The sequence below is a fragment of the Capra hircus genome, chromosome 2, assembly GCF_001704415.2.
Source record: "Capra hircus breed San Clemente chromosome 2, ASM170441v1, whole genome shotgun sequence".
Taxonomy (NCBI): domain Eukaryota; kingdom Metazoa; phylum Chordata; class Mammalia; order Artiodactyla; family Bovidae; genus Capra; species Capra hircus.
This window is the reverse complement of record NC_030809.1, coordinates 115,437,432-115,445,134: the sequence shown is the minus strand read 5'-3', so window position 1 is coordinate 115,445,134 and position 7,703 is coordinate 115,437,432. Positions and strand designations below refer to the sequence as shown.

The window sequence follows — 7,703 nt, the reverse complement described above, 5'->3', positions numbered from 1 at the left end:
AAGAATAATTAATCATTTATGTGTGAAGGGAAGAATTAACTCCATTAACTCAGAAATAAGCTTGACTTCTGAGTCAAAGAAACAAGATAGAATAAAATATCTTTTTATAATTCTAAAATCCCAGTGTACTTTAAAAAAAAATGTGCCTCCTTAAGAGCAAACATCAAAGGATTAATTTATCAACCAACTTAGCATTTTTTTATAGAAAAATCATGAAGAAAAAAATGTGTATTACATTTTATTAAGGCGAAGTCTTCTGCTACAAGGTGTGAATATATCACAACTCTCTCTTACAGGTTCTTAGGATGGAAATGGTATGACCATAGATACCGTATAGTGTTTGGGCATAGCAGCATCACACTCTCCCTGAGGAACAGCTAGAGTTTTGGCTTGTGGGAGTGTTACCCAGGCTACTAGTTCTTCATTAGCGACCCAAGAACTTTGGTTTTACTATGCAGTTTGTCTTTCTGTGTTAGATGTGTTTGTGACCATTTGCCAACTATTATAGGCACGTATTACTTGAATCTGGTCAATCTGGACTAAACCTTTTTCCGTGAGAGGAAGTGAAGGTATAGAAAGAATGAGTGACTTGCCCAGAGCACTTTTCTATTCAGAATCGATTTTTTCCCCTTCTTGGAGCCTGGTTTTGGGGTATGAGATAAAAACCCAGGTGAAACTAGCAATAAAACTTAACCTCTAAAGATCCCAGAAAAGATGCCTGGATTCCATGGGTAGTGTTTGATTTATAATTTTTTGTTTTGGTTGATAAGTGAAGTAAGGACTCATGCAAAGGGCCCAGGATATTCCTGACTCCTCCAGCTGCCCCCTCTCACCCCACCAAAGTACTTGCTGGATTTCCTGAAGCTGGGACAGCAATTGGACCCATAAAATGAAGTTCATTAATGAAAACTAATTGAAAATTAATTCACCACAACTCCAGGGAAGAGCTTGCATTTAAAATGTTGTGTTGTTAGCGAGCAAGTCTCTAATCATCAGAGCATGGCAAAATACTTCAGAATGACATATAGGTTAATGAGGTGGTGAAGCATCAGAAGAACAAAGTCTTGTAATATTAAAATAGCCACCAGGCTTGAAACGACTGCCATGCCCCTCCCTCTGACTTCCCTTCATGCTTCATTCCACCTTCTTGTTTCATTGTCACTGGACAGAGCAGACCCCATGTTGTTATCCCTTCCCCCAACAAGTCTTTCCTTGAGATGAAATTCCATAATAATCTCCAAGTTTTGGTTACTAAATATGAATTTTGTATATGCCACTTTACTCTGCAAATCCTGAGGAATACACTTTTTCATTTTTAAAATGTTTATTATGGAAGATTTCAAACCTATAGAAGAGAGAAAAATAAAAACACTTCATCTGACTCTAATAGTTATCTACCATGTATCCATTTAAAAATATATTTTAGTAAACTTGAAAGAGCAAATATTTAGATTTATAGTAGTTTCTTTCTCACAAAATAGATATTGTGTTGTAATAGGCTTGCTTTTCGTCTTTCTTTCTCATTCATCTAACAAATATTCATTAATTATGTACAAGATGAAACTAAGAAAGATTGGACAGTTATTCTTTAGAAATTCAACCCATATCTCTTCTAAAAAATTATCTAGGATCCTCTTGAAGCATCTTTACATGAAAATAGTTTCTAATCTTATATTTATATTTATGGATTTTTTTTTCTCTGTTAGGTCTCAATTCTCATTAACATTTTATCATCTTTTGGGCACTCCAAGTGGGATTGTTGTCCATGAAAATATCTACATACGTATTTTCATTTTGCTCTTAACACAATTCATAGTTATACTGGTATTAAAAATATTGGTAAACTGGTATGTGAAAGAATCTGATGAATCACTGCCTTTCCTCTCTATAGTATTATTTTATTACTTTTGAAAATGATAAATTAAGGGAAGAATTTTGAAGATAAATCCTTTCTCTCCATTTGGTTGTTACTAGAGTCAATTTATATTTCCTTTATCTTTATTTCTTTCAGCAAATCTCATCTCTCAACTTGCCCAAAATTTATTATTCAAGTATTCTAGCTTCAATCTCAATCCAAAGAAGATAATAAATACAATCTCTTTGTTATAACTCTTAGAAAATTTTTAAGAAAGCTATTCAAAACTATCCAACTATTCTGGAATTCTTTCAAGGGATGGCGTTTACATGTACTTTCACAGTAGAGCACAGCCCTCTTAAAATTCCTTCTTCACATCCTCCTGTATATGAGCTTAATTTTTCACTTCTTACAATATTATCTCAGAACAATTCTGCTTTGGTATCTTCTTTTTAGGATTTCTTTTTATTTTTGTATTTCCTCCCATATCATATCATTCTGATTTTTCCAACTAAAGGATTTAGGCAAACATATATTTGTGATATGGCTGTACTTTTATAACGTTTTGAAATAGGAACATTTTAAGTGGAGAAAAGGAAACTAGACAGTAAAAAGTTACCCAGCCTATGAAAACACCTAGCCCTGCCCCAGGTGGCCTAAGAGATTGATATTGGGCTCTGTGATTTTGTTATTTATTTAATTGTGAAGAAAAGGTCTTGTGTAATTCAGTTTTTAAAAGAAGGTTTGATATAAAACTAGCATCCGCAAGCTTATTAGTACTAGAGCCAGTTTCAGTGGGAAAATGGAGACACGAACAAGACACAGATTATCTCAATTTGAATATGTCAATTTAATATATTCGGTCAGGTATTTTCCTCCTTTGACTGAATTTCTTCTGCGTTTTATAGTTATGGATTGAAAGGAGCATTACATAGTCTATTTTGGGTTCCTTCCTTGCTCTGCTATGCAAGTATACTATGCTTAGGAAGAAACAATGTGATGAGTTAACAAGAATCCTGGAACAGGAAAAGAAGTAGACTGTTTAGCTGAAGGGATCCATTATAAGAGAGGAGCCCAAGATCGGACGCAAGAAGCAGCACATAAAGTTGTCTTCTCCTTCACAGAAATACGAGCTTACCCACCCCACGTGTACTAAATGAAACACACGCACACCACATTTCGTGAATTTCTGTACTAGTCTTTAGTTTCTAAAAGTCATACCCATTTTCTGTCAAGTTCCTTGGCAGTGGCCAATGAGGGGAAGTTTAGGATATGAGCAAAGTTTTTGAATGACAGTATCAAAGAAAGCTTGAGTGTTTTCCTTTATTAACAACCAGTCAATTAAGTATCTCTAATTTTCCTTAGATAACTTACAGTGGAACTTAGAGCTCAGCGTTGATCTTGTAAAAAGAATTTTTAACTGCAAAAAACAAAATAAAACACAGCAAAAAAAGAATCCTTGGCTTAATTTGAGTTTGAGCATTTCAAAGCTGGTATTTGCAAACTTAGAAAAAAGAGCTTTTCATTAATCCATGATTTTGGAAACAGTTACTCTAACCCACAACCACATACAAATACAAAAATCCTAATGGGACTATTTTCTTACTAAGCCTGTAACAGTTTACATTCACCTAATGGCCTGGGGTTATGAGCAAACTACTCAATTAGAGAATTTAGGCTGGTTGCCCACATATTTTAGAGCAAATTATCCTTTCACAAATGCAGAACCCCCTATATAAAACGCCTAACCAGTATTTCCTGTAAAAAAATACTATTCCCTAAATTCCCACCTTGAACCTACTAAGAATTTCCCTTTTTGCTAGGGCAAAGATTTTATGGAAATATTTGTTTTTATATCACATACCTTACTGTCGGTCTTCCTGTGGGCTTGTGTTTTTGACCTTAAAGCAGTTAAGAATTTATAATCAAAACACTTCTAAATAAGATATTTCTTTTCTAAGTACTTTTGCTGAGTACTTAAGCTAAGAATCTTAAGTTGGAAGGTGTAGAATCCTGCCAATTCTTTGATAACAGATCTTCTGCTTGGGGGGTTAAATGAATTTCATGGTTATCCTTAACACTTACTATTTCTTCTTAGGCTTCTTTCATTTAAAAGGGGGTCGATGCTTCCAATCTATAAACACCTATTAAAAGTTCTCCACCCTTTTATACTTGGCTGCTGGTCTTAATTGTCTGCAGATGGGTGGATCACTGCATTTTTATTTCAAAGGTAGAGATTTGCAAAATGTAAACGAGCCTATTAAAAGTTCTAAATCAAGACTCTCAACATCCATTAAAGGGATCCATGTGTAAATGGGGATAGAACTCAGTTTGAAAGTGTCTTTTGGTAACAAATGTTTTTACCCACATCTAAGTAAGAGTGCCTATTACCACCAGTGTGTTGCACATGTATTCAATACAAATAGTGCATCACTAGAGGGGTATTTAAAAGTTTCCTGCAAAGTTTGGAACTAAGGAAAATATGTCTGGAAAACATTTTTCTCTTTTATAACGGTTGATAGATAAGAGATGCCATATAACTTATTCTACGTTATAAGTTTTCACTGGGTTGAAAAGAAGCAAAAATAATTTTTACATTTTATTCAACAAAATAAAAAATCAATACCATATATACCTATAGTACTAAGAAATATTTTATTGCCCTTACTATGAAATCTCAAAATGTGACTATTTTCAGTTCACCTACTAAATTATTATTTCCCATCCTGGTAAAATTCTTTTTTTAAAATTGAACTTCAGTTCGCAGTGTTGCTTGTGACTGAGAACTGAAACCCAAGCTAGTTGTTCTTGGCACTGTGGTGTTCTGGCTTATCTTGCCTAAGGGACTGACAGTTTATCTCAGATTCTATGGTTTCTTCCATCCTTCTTTCACTAGCATTTCCCCTTAGTCTTGCTTTTCATTAGCCCACCCTGATGGCCAGCCACTTCTAATCTATAAATTAAACAAAACGAAAACACAAAAGTGTGCTTCTTTTATCTCTGGAAATCAAACCCATCACAAACGCAATTTAGTTGGAGTTCTTTAGGTCCAAAACAAGATATTACAGGTAGCACAAAATGTTGCTGGAAAGCCTGCACTGAAAAACCAACCTGAGATACTAACCTTGCAATGGAGGATATAATGAAATTGCTTTGGACTACTTTATTAACTTTGGCTTTGAGCCCCACAATCTGTACCCAGTAGTCAAATCAAGGTTTGAACATCTGACAACTATATTTCCTTTATCCTTTCTCTCAATGCAAGACGGTTTATTTAATTTTAGAAGAATAGTATTTTCCAGTTTTAGTATTCAGATTACAGTGACAATATTTCAGAGACAGTCCAATCTTTAAAACTCCATTTTGTTTTCTTATTCAATTGTTCTGTGTTACAAACAGGGAAGCAGAAGTTGGGTATCTAAATAGAAACAAAAAGACAATTTAAGTTTTTCTCCTTCAGCTTGCAAACATACATTTACAAGCTCTCAACAAAATTTTACTTTTAAAAGCCATTTTAATATTTGTTATCTTTTTCTGAGTAAAATAAGCTGATGCTTTTACATGTGGATCTTATTATGTGAAAAGCTGTCTAAGTCTGCTATTGAACATAATCATATGAATTACGAACTGTGACTTTATTCCTTTTATAATCTTTGTAGTTTTTGCCATTACTTTTACATGTCTATGTCTGGCATTATGTAGCTTTGAAACTATGCCAAAAATATTTATTGTCGTATATCTGGCATTCTCATACTATGTGGCTGAGTTTGGTTTCCAAGCTAGGTAAAACTTACTAGCAGATATAATTTGGCATTTGTTTGAAAAAAATCATATGTAATTTAGTCCTGCTCCCTGCCCCCATTACAACCTTTGCACTCTTCAAACATGTATGGAGTTGAAATTCCAAAGTTTGAGCTGTCTCTTTTTCCAATTTTGAAAATTCTTCAGTTTTAAAGTATATAACATGGAGCAAAATAATGACAACAAAAGAAAACAGAAAATAAAAGAACAAATTTAACTGCAAACCAGGACAAGTATTTTGAAATACTTGTATGGGTGATCTCTGTAAAATATTTTCCAAGTATGCAAATCCTAGGGAGCTAGGGAAGAGTCTGAATGATACAGTGCAGTGCTGGTACTTTGTTACATGAACTAACAATAGTGATAAAAAGCAAAATAGTGATAAAAAAGTTCCTTCGGTACTCTCTTTGTAGCTTGACTAATAAAATTCTTTAAAGAAGTATTGTCAGTTCCTGCTTAGGCACAGCATACTGCTCATGTAGTTTATTCTCATATATCTTCATATACATAAATAGACTATTTGCTTTATTTAAGATGTTTTTAAGGTGTTAAAGCATACTTTCTAGAAGAAAGTAGTCATGACTCATACAAATACAAATACCTATCAAATATTTAATTTAATGCATTGATTAATGAAGGAAACTGTATAATGTTACATGCTATTCAAAGAAGAATTCAAAGAACCACATACATGTGGGCAATATGGAAAGCTAAAATATATTTGCAAATGATGCAAACCTGATCTATGCATAGGGCAATAATCAATGGCATTCTGTTGTATATAAGCAATAATCAATGGCATTCTGTTGTATATAACTTATTTACATTTCTAAGGACAAGAATCATTTGCATTATCCATTTTCTATAATTTACAGAGTAATGTATGAGAATTCTTACACCAGGTACTTTAGATGGTAAAGACTCTATTATTTCAAATTTAATATAAATTATTTTTATTTATGTATTTATTAATTCCTTTGGATCAACAAAAAATTGTTTTGAGTACCTATTATGTGTTAGGCATTGCATTTGATGCTGGAGATACAACAATGATCAAAAGTAGCCCTTGCAGATCTATAGTTTAATGTGGAGATAGATATTAATCAAATAAGCACAAAAATAGATAAACAATTTTAAATATGAGTAAAACATAGAGTCTTAGAAGAGTCTGCAGGGCTCTGACAGGGTAGAACTTGTAGAAGTTTACTTTTTTTTTTTGGTATATGAAAATTTATTACTATCGTGCTTTCATCATCAAAATTTATGATCTTGGTCTTTCCTTCTTGCCTTTGTATAAAGCCAAAAGAGAGACACTGGCTACTTTAACAGCCTTAAAGCGGACTCCAGGAATGTCACCAACAGCATGACCTTTGCGACCAAATCCAGCAACCAGAACTTCATCGTTTTCCTCAATAAAATTCAGGCAACCATAATTGGGTACAAAAGCAGTGATTTTTTTGCCATTCTTGATTAGCTGAACCCTGACACACTTCCTGATGTCAGAATTTGGCTGTTTGGCTTCAACTCCTACTTTTTCCAGCACCATTCCCTTGGCATGAGAAATGCCACCAAAAGGGTTGGCCTTCAGGGCAATGCCCAAATGAGCTTTCTTGTACTGTGTATCATGCCGCTTCTGGTCTTGTCGGTGGCTACGGAGCTTCCTGGCAGTAGGAAGACCGCGACACTTGCCCATCCTGCTGGCGCTGTGGGCCTGAGCGAAAGAGAATTTTACTCTAAGTAACATCTATATTTCCTGATTTTTGTATTTATCAAAGGTGATGCTTTAACTTAGAAATCTATTTTAAAAAATTTTATCTTGCTGGGTTAATTATGCATACAAAACCTAGTAATTCTGCAATAAACAAATAAGTCTAATATTTACATATTTTAGTATTATTATAAAACTACTGTGTAACATAAACTTCTGTGTTAATTTATTAATTAGGATCATAGAAGAGAATCATAGATGGTAACAATTAGTAAAGTCAAAACTAAATCAGCTAATCTTTTGCCGGTTGCTTCTTCTGCAGTCCTTCTTCCTCCTCAC

General features: G+C 33.8%; 1 pseudogene; it reads right to left on the bottom strand.

Annotated features, from left to right (window-relative positions):
• LOC102179330 lies at positions 6,864–7,350 on the bottom strand (annotated as a pseudogene).